Source organism: Euprymna scolopes, chromosome 8, assembly GCF_053919585.1.
Source record: "Euprymna scolopes isolate OS-2025 chromosome 8, ASM5391958v1, whole genome shotgun sequence".
Taxonomy (NCBI): domain Eukaryota; kingdom Metazoa; phylum Mollusca; class Cephalopoda; order Sepiida; family Sepiolidae; genus Euprymna; species Euprymna scolopes.
The window spans coordinates 165,097,583-165,114,828 of record NC_136489.1 but is presented as its reverse complement, the minus strand read 5'-3'; positions in this window follow the sequence as shown (position 1 = coordinate 165,114,828).

Below are 17,246 nucleotides of genomic sequence, written 5' to 3'. Positions count from 1 at the left end.
CATAGTATTACTTAAAATAAATATTTGTAAACTTATAATACGATCGGTCTCAAATTTTAATACGGGTATTTAAAAGTGTATACTTAAAAATCATATTCGGTTTCATTTGTATTGCTATATTTCATGTGTAAAATTTCAATGTAGCTATGGATGAATATGATATTCAATGCTTGGTTAATATTGTCGTTCCGAACGAAAGACACAACTCGGTATTTAGTGAAAACAAAATATATTAAACAGAGAATTAAATACAAAAATAAAAAAGGTGGTTATACGTCAGTACGACTGCCACATGTTTAACGTGTGTACTAATGCTTAGAGGTGTATGTTCCACGTCTTTATAGTAGGATGAGTTTACAGGGTTGAATAATAAATCAACACTACAACTTTATTTGAAAACTTTTTATCAAAAAAGAAAATAATACAGGAAACTTAATTATGTAGTAGAGCTTACACTTATTCAATGTAGACGCGTTAAGTCTCAATTTATAACGTCTTAAGCCTGACCAATAAAATATTTTAGAGAAAATTTGATTTCATTATCATTGGTTCTCCACAGTTCGGTGCTTTTTTTTTTTTGCTTTTTTGTAAGAGGATTTGTTTTTGGCCTCGGAGTACGCTCTTCTTTCTGATATTAACCCTTCAGTGGCTCGATTTATTTTCATTTAGTCATTCTTTTGATCACAACGTTCAAGCAATACTTGAAAAATAGAGTTGTTGGGGGTGCAGAACTGGGAGCATGCCCTTTCCACAAGCGCCGACGGAAGCTCGGAGAATACTCGGCGATCAGGCTGGCTCTTGTGTTGAAGTAGCTCATGTTGGTGATGTTATCGATGTATGACCAAATGAAGGGCGCTAATTTGTAACACTCCTTCTGAAGCCAAAACCTGGATATCTTTGGATTGTTGGCCGGCTCAGGGTCTTGTTGCCACATCCAGGGTCTATTAGCGGCCAGCTGATTTCACCAGGGAGTCACCATACTCTTAAGAACATACAGGAACACTTTGGTGTTGACTATCGACTTCGACGATTAGTGGTGGCATGTTGTGGCCCTCATTTGAAACCAATCGATGCATTTTGAAGGTGCTGGCAATGGTCCTGTTGTCATAACATGGATCAGTAGAGAGCATGACTTGTAGAGTGGCGCATCTCCAATCTCGTTCGTTGCATATTGTATCACTTTCATACATGATAGAAGGTTCCTATCGCTTTTGGGATTTGTACACAACTGGCTAACTAGTAGATGGACTGCAACAAAAAAGTAAATGAAATCATGTCTTTTTTTCAAGTGCGACAATTTTATCCCCCTCTGTATTATTATGCGTAAGTGTGAACACACCACAACAGTTAACTTTTTGTTAATCATTCTTTGTTAGTTAAGATTTTTACATACACTTTTTTCGTTTTTTTCATCATCAATAATTCCTATACATAATGGCATCAAATATTGTTCCTATTTACAATGCCTCCCCACGGGACAAAGTTAGACACCAGGGTCGTTTTTTAATGTGGAGAAAAGGAACAAAAATAAGAATTGTCTCTTCGTGAAGGATTTCTCCTCCACTGACAGAGAACAAGAAATTGAAGTGTAGATCTGAAGAACAGATACTACACTTTGAGGTATTTATTTGCTCCCCCATTGAGCAAATTAGGCACAAGGCAGATTTTTTAAAGTAAGGAGTGAAGGGGAAATAGGGACCAACTCCCCAGGGAGTAGGGGAGCTGGATAGTGACAATTAGTATAAAGGGTTGCCCTTACATTGACCAAGGTCTTATATGTGGGGTTGATATTTATTTGCTGCCCACATCAGCAAAATGTGGCACAAGGCCGGAAAGTGGGAACCCCGCAGGCTCCCCTAAAGGAGGGGCACTCCTGCAATTTTAAAAATTGCCTGAGTAACCCCGTCGGCATTCCCCGGTCGGGGCGCCTCAAGCAGCAAGCAATAAACTTGCCCCACCGGAAAGCCCGGTGGCAAGGCCTGGGAGGGTGGACCTCCTAGGTATTACCCAGGCGGTGTACCTCAGTCCAACAGGTGCTGGGCCGATTCCCGGCCCTTCACCTGTTGGGCTGAGTGTCAAGTGACGAATCCTTGACTTGACTGGTCAGATATGTGGGGTTTCCCCCACATATGGTCTTTGCTTGCAGTATCTGTCGGAACAGTACTAGACTTTGATCTTGTCCCGAAGGCCAATGACTAATATTGTTATGTACATATTTTCGTCAATATTTGTGTATATGGAAAGTGAGAACCAAATCCGTTTCCACTGAAATGTGGGAACGACTTACTCATGAAAAAATCCAAGCATAATTCTATGATTACTTTGATACATGTTATACTGTTATGTAGTCGGTCGAACACAAGAAAGTATTTGTAATTATTTATCTGTCCGTCGGTCTATCTATCTATATGTATTATCGATATATCTCTCGATCTAGTTTTCTATCTATTTCTGTATCTATCCATATTTATCTATCTACATGGACAGATAACCAAAAGATGAATATGAAGAATGTTTTCATAAAAACTGTCAAAATATGATAAAACCATATCATAGACAAGTTTACCGGAAGCATCTGATCAGCTGACGGAAATACGTGTAGATCACATGGTTCTAGTTATCTGAGAAGAATTATTGGAGTTGGAATTGTGACATTCAGCAGGGCGGACGGTTTAACAATTCGTCCTCCCTTCACAGGGGGGGGGGCTGATGTGTCTCAGAATTTAGACCTAGAATAAACCACGCAAGCGAAGATATTCACTTTCCACTCTTCTGCGATCGACACCTGGAAAGCGAATGAAAAAGTGAACTCCAGGTAGACCAGGATCAACGACGCATGAAATAAAATATGTTGAAAATACACACACACACACACACACACACACACACACACACACACACACATGAACATTTAGACGATCATAGCTTTAGAACATAAATAGATACCATCAACATACTATTTAGAGTTGATGTATTGTATATTTGATAATATAAAGATTACGTAAATATGATGTATTCAATATTGGATTATATAAACAATATTGATGCCAGATGGGGATCAGAGCATTGATGATGTAATAATAGGAGTTTGGTTTTAGATGCATTAAAGGTAACCAGCCACGTCTTCCCCCACTGAACCACGTGCTCGAGATCAGAGGAGAGAGAATCAGAGAGAATTTTGTCATTTGCAGCCTTTGATGTGTTGCGTAGATGGTCGTGTCATCAGCGTAGATGTCAACGAATGATTTAAGTATGTGTTTAGGGAGGTCATTGATGTAGATCAGGAAGAGAGTTGGGCCCAGGATTGACCCCTGAGGGACTCCAGCATTTATATTGCAGGCCTCCGATTTTTGTCCATCTACCACTACTCTTATAAGCCTATCGGAGACCAGAGGAGAGATAATTAGGGAGAACTTGGTCATTTACAGCTTTTAATGTGTTGCCGTAGGTGGCTTCAAATAGTGAAGAATCAACAATAGACATTTAGTGACACATATACACATAAGGATATGCCCTTCGTCCTAAGTACATATCACTGTATGATGTCTGTACCCATTCACACACATATATCCTGTATGATGATATTGTACCCCATTACACAACAGTACCTTGCACTTGTCATTGTTGACATTTACAGAAAAATTATTCGCTTACTCACCCATTACAAGTTTAAAGCAATATGAACGGAAACAAATATGTTAAAGGCAATTTCTGGTCTAAACATTTGAAATTGTACATAAAGGGTATTCGGAGATAGAGTAAGCTTTTTAATCGGTTTGGTTAGAAAATTTGAGCTGCCAAAGGAGTCAAAGTTCAAAGGATTTTACCTCTGTGATGTTTAGCAAACTACTCAGCCAATTTTGGGTCCAAACATTTGAAATTTATACATAACCGAATATTCAGACATGTGAAAACACACGTCTAGCTAAAACCACTATCGATAGTTTTCAACACTCTTTATCTGTGCCTAAACCTAAATGTAGATTCCATGAACAAAGCTTCTTTCTTAGAACTGCACGCATGTGGAACTCTTTTCCGATTGCCTGCTTTCCAACTGACTACAATCTGATTGTCTTCAAGTCCAATGTAAACAAGTTCTTGCTGAACCGCCCCCCTAAGTTATCCAATTTACAATAATCCCACTACTTATGTTTACTACGCTATAATCACATTTACTAATGTGTACCCATTAACCCTTATCCTCGAGTGGCCTCCGGGACTGTATAAGTGGTGATACGTGTGCAAAATAAAAACTTGAGAGTATCTTGTACTACTACAAAGCTACCATTTCCCCATGCATGGAGCAGTTTTGCTACATTGTAGTAGTAATTTTTCTAATGCACTCACCTCTAAAAGACAGAAAGGTTGTTCTGTTTGCTGTCAACAAACAGAGGCTCGGAGAGGAAGAAGAGAAAGAAGAAGCGGTAGACGTGATAGGTTTTATGTGAAAGAGGGTGAGACTAACCGCGAGAATACCCGGGATTTGAGAGGAATAACAGATCGAACTCGGACGGATAGCCGACTGTGCTTTTGCTCAAGTAGAGAAAACGGTGAGATGCACTCACCTCTAAAAGACAGAAAGGTTGTTCTGTTTGCTGTCAACAACAGAGGCTCGGAGAGGAAGAAGAGAAAGAAGAAGCGGTAGACGTGATAGGTTTTATGTGAAAGAGGGTGAGACTAACCGCGAGAATACCCGGGATTTGAGAGGAATAACAGATCGAACTCGGACGGATAGCCGACTGTGCTTTTGCTCAAGTAGAGAAAACGGTGAGAGAATAGAAAAGTCTCCCCTAAAGAAAGTTCCGGCTCAAGGTGAGGCTGAAGGACCCAGCAGTTTTAAGCTTGTACATCTATCACTAATCGCTCCCTTTGAATAGCGTCCAGAAACCAGTTTCCAATCTAATAGGCCCCACGTTGTCAACAAAGCTCGAAACCCTTTCCCATCACCGCAATGTTGTATCGCTGTGCCTGTTTTACAAGCATTTTAATGGAATATGCTCTGATGAACTCCTTGCACGTGTGCCCCCTTGACGTACATATCCCCGTAAAACGGCTTTACAACAAAATGACACACCTTCACTATTAAGGTCTCTAATTGCTAAAAAGCTTGCTAATCTTAGAGTTTCTTCCCACGGACAGCTAGATTTTCTACCTGCTTTCCTTACAGAAGCTTAAATGTAACGTAAATAAATATCTTCTTAATCTTTCCTAGGCCTTGACCCAAATAGAAGCCCCTTACGTCCAATTGACAATATGCATTTCTAGGGATGAACCTGAGTTAAAAAAGAGAATCTGGCTAAATTTATAACGGAAAAACTTTCTTCTGCTATTCTTACTTAGTGCATCTAGTTTTCTTTCTCTTCATTTGACATCAGTTTCTTTTAAATAGCTGATTACTTGGTCGTTTTTTTTTTTTGCATTTATCAAATGTATTTTAAGTTCCTTAAAATTAAACAGTTTATACGACTCAACATTGTTAATTTCATGCATTTGTAATATGTTTTGAAATAAATGAATATAAAAATATGCTCATATTCGTGAATTGCAGATAATAAGTTCTTTAAATAATAACAATTTGCAGCTGAAACACTATATGTAATTGTATTTATTATCCGAAATATGGACAACATCACATTTAAATGATGTTAATATTATCAAATATAAAATACACTATGTAGCGTTTTTATGGATCTTTGGTCTACATGCTACTTTTCTTCAATATTGATAAATATTTTGAAAAAAAAAAACCCAAAAAACTTAAATACTATAATGAAATAAACGTATTTTCATTTTTCAAGGTAAGTTTTTTTTTGTTATTTTTTATTATTTGCATTTGTATTTTTCCGGGTTTTTTTGTTTGCCTTTTTTTTAATTAGGTTGCGTCTGTTACGACGCTTGGCTGAAACCGATAATTGCCAGTCTCGCCCGATCCATGCTTGACGAGAACTCACGAGAAATCGGGTCAAGTTATGCTAGAGTACCTATAATTATTATTATTATTATTATTATTATTATTATTATTATTATTATTATTATTATTTGTTTAGAGGAATTAGTAGCAGAGCAATAGAAGTATTTTAACTCATAAGATATAACCGAATTTTTGTTGTTTTTATTAAAAATATCCTCCTGTCACTAACGACCATTGCACGCAAATAAAAAAAGCACTCACTGCAAACAGGAATGGTATGATTTGGCTGCTTTGATTTTAGATGATGGCTTTATAGCTTTGTCCAAAAATTAGGTTGATATAAGTTTTGTGGGAAAGTTAACTGCTTTATTGACATATTGAACAACAAATGATTCCAGTATTTATTTTCATTTTCTATATGATTTACAATAAACGCTGATTCTATTTTGTCTTCCTCAGTTTTCGAACATAAAATGCGGTGACTATAAACTCCCACTGTTTATTTTCCCCGAACAAACATATTAGAAAAAAAAACTAACTCTTGTCGAAATAAATGCTACTTTTCTTCAACAACATGAATTGAACAAATAGCTTTTCACCATGTTTGTTTGAAAAAGTCGAAACACTTTCCACTTGTTTACAAAAAAATTACGATCAACTTTGATCGAAAAACGAATATTTCTATCGATTATCATAATTATTGCTCGACAATGAAACCGACAAAACATTTACAGCTGGTAGATTGATTATTTCTTGGCTTTGTTGTTTTTCACTATAAAACCAGTCATTTCAACAGAGGGTGTGAATAAATACAATTATAAATTCAAAGAAGATGTAATTTGATATTGAGTGTTTGTATATATTCAAATTTGGATTCAATAGTTTCGCTGTAGTTTTTATGTAACAACTCCAAACATAGTTAATATTGTTCGACTATTTACGTAATTATGTGAATGAGTTTTCCAGTTACGTCGTGGAGTTGTTGCTTTTTTCTAAAAGTAATGTTTGGAATTCTTCCGTGCTGAACATATAACATTAATATAAATGTGAACAGATTTATCAGTAAAATGACTCTGTAACGTTTTTATGGATGTTTGGTCTATATGCTAGTCAAGCAGCCAATAGAACAGACCAATTTTCAGAATAGGCATGTATAAAGTTAACAATGTTTTGACTATATTTTGTAAACCTGATTCTGCCCCTTCTTTAAGGAGAGTGTGCGTATTATAGTGTAATCGACCTAAGTTAAAGACTGTTGAAAAAAAAGTCATATAACTGAGAGTAGCTAACCTGAAGTGAGGTTGCGAAAAAAATGCAATCTTCTTCGCGACCTTCTTCTCAGGTCTTGTAACCACAGTAACATAAAAATAAAGGAATGAATTGATTCTTCACAAAGGAGGAAGGTTTTTATAACAATTACCTTACTCTATTAGTGTAAATAACCACAAGGCTATTATTCTTCTTGACTGTTGGAAGAGTATCCTCACCTCTGGCAGCTACACTCAAGTAAGCTATGTATTATTCACTACAAGACTAAAGACATTTCAACTAAAACTAGTGAAGCATGGATGGCCCCCTGTTAGTGCAAAGCATTTGCACACACACCCATTTAGCCCCATAAGTCCCCAGAGGACGACAAATTCTGATTAAAATAAACAAACGGTGCAATTTTAGGCCTTAACATATATAAATTTGAGTTCTGCAGCATGCAAAAAAAAAAAAAAACGAAAATGACTAAGTCCATCATCTGCACCCCTATTTAGCCCCAAAAGTCCCGAAGACCTTAACATATTTAAATTTGAGTCGAGCACCATGCAAACTGCTAAATAGACATACACAGAAAATTTTGGTCAAATATAGTAAAAAAGTCCCCAAAATGGAGTGTTTTATTAGCCCTAAAAGAATCCCTGGAGAGCACAAAATAGTTATTGCGAAGTAGAGAGAAACAAAATTATATAGAAATCAGTTAATTACAACTTTTCAGAAAGTTATATAAAACACCAAGTCAGCAATTAATTTTATAAGCACAAAATGTCGATTTTAGCTATTTTAACCCCAAAAGCACTCCTAGAGAGAAGGAACCGAACTTTTCCCGGAAAATCCGTTCTGTAACTTTTTAACCGATATTATGCTTAATTTTTAGTGCAAAAGTTTAAAAATTCCAAGGCGTTGTTATTGAGAAAAGTGCAGACAGACGAACAGACCAACGGGGGATCAATAATCGTTACTATTATTCTGTAAATACACACATGATCATCAGTTTTTACTTCATATAGAGAAACAATACCTGGTAGAATTTTTAATGAAAACAGAAAAGACGTAATTTTAAAGATAATGAAGACTGTTGAAAAAAAATCATATAACTGAGAGTAGCTAACCTGAAGTGAGGTTGCGAAAAAATACAATCTTCTTCGCGACCTTCTTCTCAGGTCTTGTAACCACAGTAACATAAAAATAAATGAATGAAGTAACTCTTCACAAAGGAGGAAGGTTTTTATAACAATTACCTTACTCTATTAGTGTAAATAACCACAAGGCTATTGTTCTTATTGATTGTTGGAAGAGCATCCTCACCTCCGGCAGCTACATCCAGGTAAGCTATGTATTATTCACTACAGATAACAATAATTTAAGACATCATATTTTCCAAAGTTTTTCCATATTACCAAATATAAAAACCGTCATATTGAAATTCTATTGATATAATCAAATATAAAATACATCATATTCAAGTAGTAATTATGTTATCAAATATTGAATATATAATATTTAAATAGTATTTACTAGCAGGGGTGCCCGGCGTTGCTCGGGTGTTTGGAGGTGTATGCTGTGCAAAAAAGCAAAAAAACAAAAAAATGGTTAATTTTTTAAAACTTTGACCCCTATTATGACCCCTTAAAATTTATAGTTTCGGGCTCAAATCACTTTATTAAGTTAGATCCAGGTTCAAGGAACCTATATCTAAAATTTCAAGTGTCTAGACCCAAAATTGTCGGAGGAGTTTGGTAGAGTTCTTAAAGGTCAAATCGTTGAAATTTGACCCTTTAACAGCCAAATTTCTGGCTGACACCTGTCACATCGATTTTCCCAAATCTCAGTACCCGGTATTTCAAATTTCGAGTCTATAGACTAAAAATTGACAGAGTTATTGCGTAGGGAAATGTACACAGACAGACAGACACACAGACACACAGACAGACAGAAAGACACACACGTTCACTTTTATAGATATATAGATAGTATCAAATATTAAATACAGCATAATTAAAAAGTATTTATCCAATCCCATATTGAATACATCGTCTTTAAATAGTGTTTATCTAATCCAATATTGAATATATCATACTTACGTAGTCTTTATATTATCAAATATAAAATACATCAACTCTAAATAGTATGCTGATGACACGACCATCTACGGCAACACATCAAAGGCTGTAAATAACCAAGTTCTCCCTAATTCTCTCTTGCATGCTTCATCCTGTCTCTCTGTGTAGTACGCGCCCCCCCCCAACAAAAACAATCTTGCAACCCGATATCAGATGACTCACATTTTCCAATTCTGAATAGCAGAACCTGCATTTATTTTCATTACTAATACCTGCCGTCTTGAGCAGCCATTATAACCCTTTCCTGATCCTGGTGGAGGGCTTCCCTCTTGACCCAGTCCAAGGAACCTTCTTTGTCTATGTATACCTGAGAGAGTTCCCCAAAAATACTTTGCACGCTGGTGTTGGTCCCATTCTTTAAGGTTCATCCTCTGGAAGGTCTCTGTATATTTCTGGCCGCTTTTTCTTGCTATATCTGTGACAGGATTGTTTAGTGCTTCATCTTCATCTCTGAGACAGCCCTGACCAAAATGCTTGACCAGCTGGGTGAACAAGCATTTTGGTCATATAGTAGTACTTTGATAATATGCGCATGTGTGTAAGTGTGTAAATCACTTCAGTAGACGTTTTTTTTTTGTTGTGTGTGTGCTTTTCTTTAAGTTGATTGAATTTATATCCGCGATTCTGATAGAAAGGAAAGCTGAGTTTAAAATCCAGCGTTGAATTACACTTTTTTTTCTCTCCGTGTTTACTGACTGGCGGTAAACGTTTTTAGATTTTATCGACTTTTAAAATGTTCACGTTCTTTCTGAGAGGGAAATGTTATTTCGATCGCACTGGCTGATCGCACATCTCTTGGGTGCAATGTTTCATTTCTGGTAAATATTCTGTTGAGGGCCTATTTATAATGTAGTTTAACGAAGAAAAAAACAGAAAATGGTGCATCACATAATTCCATTATCGTGCTCACATTGGCTGTTACCAATATTGGGTAATAAACAGCAGTGTTAGCGTAAGGGTTAGGGTTAGTGTTATATTAAGAATTGGAAAGTGTTAGTCATCTGATATCGGGCTGCAAGGTTCTTCTCGGGGACGCGTACTATACAGCGAGACATGATGGAGTATGTAAGTACCTCCACTGGACCATCTGTAAAAAAATAACAATAAACATCCAGTGTAGCAGGAGAAGTTAGAAATAATTAATAATAACTGATTTAAGTTAAAGCGCAGATTTTCAGCAACCTGCTAAAATAAATATTAATACTTCGGTGGATTTAAAGGAGGATATTTCAAGTATAATATCTGTACATAAATGAGTGAGTACCGTGAATCAATGTATTTATACTCGAAGTCGTTGAAAGTAATGATCTCAATACCTAGATGATTTGAGCGAAATGGCGGCTGAGGCCATGGGAATTACAGTATCCCGTTTCGAATTAGACAGGACCATCAAATCAACAATATGAAAGTCATCGTAGCTACCTGTCTCCATGAGGACAGTTAGTCGTTTAGCCTTTAACTTTACAGTTTCAGTAATTGGAGGGGGCTCATCATTATCTTTAATACGAAGTACTATAACAACATAGGTAGAAAGTTTAGTAGAACGGCAAACTTTGAAAAAAAAAATGGCCGTGTTTACCACAGTGTCGACATATCTTACCACGCGTATGACAATAACGACGATCATATTTAGGCTGACGTTTTCTTCCACAATTACAGCACCTGTCATGAGTGGAATAGCACACTCCATACACGAATCAGCGGACTCAGTGAACACGTTTTAATTATTAGTAACAGCAATGACACCAACGGTAAATATAGTCGTAATAACAGCAGCGGAAGGTCATATCTGACAAATATATGACTTAGCACTAAGGTTAGAATCTTCTAAAGTCTTAGCACATTGTGTAGTCTCCTGGAGATTTGACGCATCATTTTCATTTTAACGAATCAGGTAAAACCGGAGACCACGTGTATATATATATATATATATATATATATATATATATATATATATATATATATATATATATATATATATATTAATAAAAGAAATACAAAACTATATTAGCAATGTATAAAATGTATTTAGAATTACATATAATAAATTTATATATATATATATATATATATATATATAAATGTATATATGTAAAAATATTTTTAACCTTTATATATATAATTTTAAATAAATAAGAATGTAAATATACTAAATACTAATCATAGTGGGGGTGATAAGTAGTTAAATGGATTAATCCTAACCTTATAAATACAAGAGTGATAAATTAAAAAATATATCCATTTTAAATGTGGAAATTGATGAATTACACAGGTAAGAAATTCATTTTTATAGCATGGAAAGGTTAGTAATTGAATTAAGAATAGAAAATTGGCTCAAATGTTTGTAACATGTCTTCTTCCTAAGATTAAGAGAGGTGGTGTTTGATCAACACTGCTGGGGAGCCATGATGTAATATACTTTTTTGATTTTAAATCACCGAAACAGTGTTTCATGGTAAATAACTCATGATCCCTTAAAAATAAATTATTAGCATTATAGTAAATTCAGAGTTGATGCAGTGATAGCAGGTGATTAAATGACTTATTGACTGGATGGTTTTCTAACGAATGATAAAATAAATTTTTTGTATAGTTTTAAAGGTTAAAAACTTCAAAGATATATATATATATATATATATATATATATATATATATATATATATATATATATATAGTAATGTGATTGATAATTTAAAATTCAAATTAGAATAAAAATTATAAATCTGTTTCATAAGAAGGAACAACAACAAAGTCAATTATTTGTACGACCGTTTCGGAAACGGACAGTAATTTTGACATATAGTTTTTTTTAAACAAAGTCTCCTCATCAGCAAAAGTATTGGGTGGGGTTTTTTATATGTAAAAGACACCATAAATAAACCTAGCAATTTTTTAAGGCGGATATATCTTTTAATTGTTCGCCTTCTGAAAACCGTAATTATCGTCAAAGCATTCATTTGGGTGTTGATTGTAGCTTATAAATGTACGAATAATATATAATATAAAGCTGAACGTCTGTGTGTGTGTGTGTGTGTGTGTGTGTGGTCTCGAATAGGCTCCTATATGGTTGACTATTATAGAAAACTGATCCCATATAATGATAGAAGATGTATCGAGACACAGGAATGAGCATGTTTGATCTGGCATAATGATGATTCATTAAAATTGTCGGGACTGCATACGCACCTGGTCCACAAAGTACGGAAATAAAAAATTTCAAAATTAAAAAAAAAACGTTTACAAGTGTTTTTGATATAGATGTAAAAGAATACTTTGATAAGTATGTTTTAACTTAAATAGGAATGGTATAATACAATTGTGGGGTCTGTGTTCGCGCATGGCCTCCATAGAATGGAAATAGGCACAAACTTAAATAAAGACTTTTCATATCTATCTGCGTAAGTATACTTTGATAATTATGTTTCAGTTTGAAGAAATATGGTATAATAAAATCATGGGGTGTTCGTTCGCGCCTGACCTCCATAGAATGGAAATATATCACAAAGTTTAACAAGTTTTTTTAATATGGATCCACAGAATATTGTGCTTAGTGTTTCAGTGTGAACAGGTATGGTATAATAAATTATGGGGTTTATCTATTTTATTTTTACTTTCATCATATTTTGCTTTGGTTTGGGTAGCTCCAAATTAGAAGCTATCTCTTTACAACGTAAAGCTAGAATTATAACAAAGTCTTTTTAATTAAAGTATAACTGGACGAACTATTTATTTTTAATATAATTTTCCGTTTGTTCATGGAATCTACGTTTAGGTTTAGGCGTTGATAAAGAGTGGGGGAAATTATTGATAGTGTTTTCAGATAGACGAGAGTTTCTCATGAACGTTTGGCGAGGGGGGATCATAGATTGGAGCTCAAACAAGCACTTGCCATGAAAATAACTATAAAGCAGAGGCAGGCTCGCAACGTCTCTTCTGTGAGAAAGAGGCTGAAGGGAAGAGAACAGGGCAACCCGCACTAGGCTACGAAGTCTATTTTGTACTTTGTCAAAGCAGGATGATATCTCTCTAGCAGCTCCTGTCCAGATGTTTTGTTTTTTTACACAGTGATCACCACTTATCAAGGCCCGGAAACCACTCAGGGATAAGGGTTATTGCAAGTATATTACGTTAGTGTGGAGATTTGATGAAGTGTTTACTTAAGGGGGCGTTTCATTAGGAATTTGTTAACATTGGACTTGAAGACATCCAAGTTGTAGTCCGGTGGGAAGCAGGCAGACGGAACAGAGTTCCACAGGCGTGCAGTTCTAAGAAAGAAGCTTTGTTCATGGAATCCGCGTTTTGATTTAGGCACAGATATAGAGTGGGGGGAAATTTTTCACCGTGGATTCAGCTAGACGGGTGTTTTTCGTGAAAGATTGGCGAGGGGGGACCAGAGATTGGAGTTCAGACGAGCACCTGCCATGGAAATAACGATAAAACAATCCTGCGATGCTTTTTTTGGCAACAGTACTCCATCCTTGGACATACCTGGCTCTTATAGAGGTAGAGAATTGTATCAGCAGTGAGATATCTACTGGGTCGATAGAAGGTTCTACTAAGAAAAAAAAGTTCATTCTAAAAACAGATTCAAATATTGTTCAGTGATTTTTATTACATTTTGCTCTCCACAATTTTTCTGTTGTTGGCATAAATCAGCAACAAATAAAATGGTAGCAAATGTTTAAATTTAATACATGACACTTTTTCGTAGACATACTAATTAGCACAAAGCTTCGAATATATTGCCAGAGCACGCGTAATAGAGTCGACACATTTTATAAACATCCCGATGCTGTTTAATGAACACTACAGAGTGAAACGATAAAAGGCAACATAATTCCATTTCCGTTTCGTGAAACCCGGTTTTCTTTTTAGTTGCAGGCCATTTACAAGTTTGCCTGTTGCGTACAAATCCCAACCGCCATAGCAGTCTTCTAACATGTATGAAAGCGACACACTGTTCAACGAGCGAGATCAGAGATGCGCCACTGTACAACTCATGCTCTCTACCAATCAAAGTTATGACAACGGGATCATTGTCAGCACCTCTAAAAAGCATCGCAGGATTGCCATCAATAACAAGGGCGTAACCAGGATGATGAAAACGCAGTTTCTGGCCACGGTTATGGTTTTGCGTACTGTTTTATGTGACGGCCACATCATGTTATCTTACATTTTCGAAGTTTGCTTGGAAGTCAATGGCATAGTGCATTTGAAGAGTGTGGTGATCTCCTTCAGGTCACCGACGCGAGGACTCTGCGCCGGCTCACAAGTCCAAAGAGACCCAGGCTTGGCTTCGAAAGGAGTGTTAGGATTTTCACTGCCCCTCCTCCTCCCCCGACCTGAATCCGCTGAACTACATCATTTGGTCATACGTCGAGAATACCACTAACATGACCTTCCACAGCACCAAAGCTCACCTGATCACCATGACATCCGCAGAGTATTCTTCGGAAAATGCGTGGTGGCTGTTATGGATCTGTATCGAGGTGGTAATTGAGGCTGAAGGCAGCCACATTGAATAGATATCAGCTCTACTGCATAACCAAGTTACCTGAATTGATTTACCTGATTTTTGCAATAATTTTTTTTAAAATAAAGCTGTAGTGTTGTTTTCTTTTCTTTAGGGCGACATCTTTATCGTTCCACCTTGTAATTTGGTGTCTGTGGATTGAGATCATCATCATTGAAAACCAGAAAGCTAACTGAACTTTAATGTTAAGCTCAGAGGATGTGTGTATGGATACTCGTTGGAGCTGTTTGTTAGAATCATATTAAAATAATCGATAACCTTTTTTTATAATCTCTTACAGCAGAGAATTTCTTTCTTTCATATTCGATTAGCACGTCGTATTGAATGAACGATCACTATTTCCTCGCCAATCTAAATTACATTAAGAACTTATGACCGCTGTCTCAGACGTCACCTGACCTGAATAGAGTTCACAGCATATCTTGAAGGCAATTTATGTCAATAGCGTCCCTACATTCATCTTCGATAGGAAATCGATACAAGTCGGACAAAATAAACGCCAGTTTAATTTTACGCGCTTTCGTATCAAATATTTGAACCTAAAATGTCTATGTATAAAGTAGTATTATGCTTAAATTACATCAACTTCTAATAGAGGGAAGTTTTTCTGGGCTGCAAATAAAATCAGATCCGCTAACTGCTGAGCTTGCTCATTAGTTTTGTAATATTACATAAACCAAGTTAAACGAACAAACTTGAAGAAACCGTGCGCGCACAGTCTTTTATATGAATGCGTATGCGATGCATATGAGGTGTTGTTGCCAGTGAGTGATCCGGATATGAATGAATAAAATAGTTTTACATGGTAAACTACATTTTTGCTGGTTTTATTTGGAGTCAGAATATAGAGTTGTTCTGAACTTTCAGTTCGGCTGATGGAGACGTAGAACATACCGTGACTGAAGCATACTGATGTCAGGTCTATGCCAATTGTTTTAAATGTTTGACCTTGACTTTTATTGATGCTCATTGTAAAACATACCTTCGAAAGATACTGGAGCCTCAGGAATTAAAATGGAAATTCCGATTCATATGTAAATAAGGGGATCCTTGGCACTAGAACTCTTTCGCCTTTTTAGGGACCACAGAAACTGGTGAGAACAACACTGGTTTTGTCTGTTGTTTTTAGCTGTTCCAACGATCGAAGAATCACGATTAGGGATTTTGAAATTTAAAATGTCAAGAGGCATTTCAGATAGTTCCAAAAAGTTTGAAAATTCCAGAGGGTAGTAAACAGCTTCACTTCATTAGTGGCGGAATCAGCTGACAATTATCTCTTTGAGTCCCCTGGAAAATCATTCATCTTCTAATTGTTCAAGCGTTTCACATTGTTGCTTGACGGCGAAATAATAATTCTGAAAAAGGAAGAAATTGAGACTTGTTACTGCTTCAGGGGTTTTATTGAGGAGAGACGTTCATCCACAAGGGGAGAGACTAAAGAAACTCTAAAATTAACCACTTCTAAAAAAGGGGCCATAATATCTTCTTGCTTGATTTTATTAGTCTTAAAATGGTCGAAAAAGATATTGTCTTAAGGAGATTTTCCTTTAAATTTCTACATTGTTGGTCAAGTCTTATCTACTGCTTCCCCAATCAGAAACTCCGTCCTGTACCTCGAACACGTGATATTGTATATGAAATTCCGGTAATTAGAATATTCTGACTGTTTGGTGATCTCCAACTGGTCTCATCCATTAGTTTTTTTTTTAAGCAGGCGAACGCATTACGGCGGAGAAGTACTGTCGACAAATGGATGAAATGCATCAGAAACTTCGACAACAACACCCAGCATTAATCAAGAGAAAAGGTTCAATTCTGTTCAATGACAATGCCAGACCGCACGTAGATAAAGCGGCCCTGCAGAAGGTGAATGAATTGACCTGCAAAACTTTGCCTCATCCGCCATACTCTCCAGGCCTCTTACCTACCGACTACAACTTTTTCAAGCATCTCAACAACTTTCCGCGTGAGAAATGCTTAAAAAAAATCTAAGCGATATCAAGAACAGCATGTCAACAGAAGGCAAGATTTTTTACGTTAATGGCATAAATACATGTGTATTGTGTTGGCAAAAGTTTGCGGATTGTGATGGTTCTTAATTCGATCAACAAACTTTTATGTAAGCCGATATATAATTTTTTCTGAAATTTAAAGTTAAAAACAGCAAGAACGTTCTAGTCAACCTTACACACACACATATATATATATATATATATATATATATATATATATATTGAATAAAAAGATAATTAATTGTAAAGTATGAATTAGTCTCAAAAAGAAAAAGAAACAAAACCAACTCCAGTGTACGATCGTTTCGGAAACGATTTCATTTTATTAAAATTGACAATAATTATTGACAATAATTATTGACAATAATTATTGACAATAATTGACAAATGTTTTGTTTTAG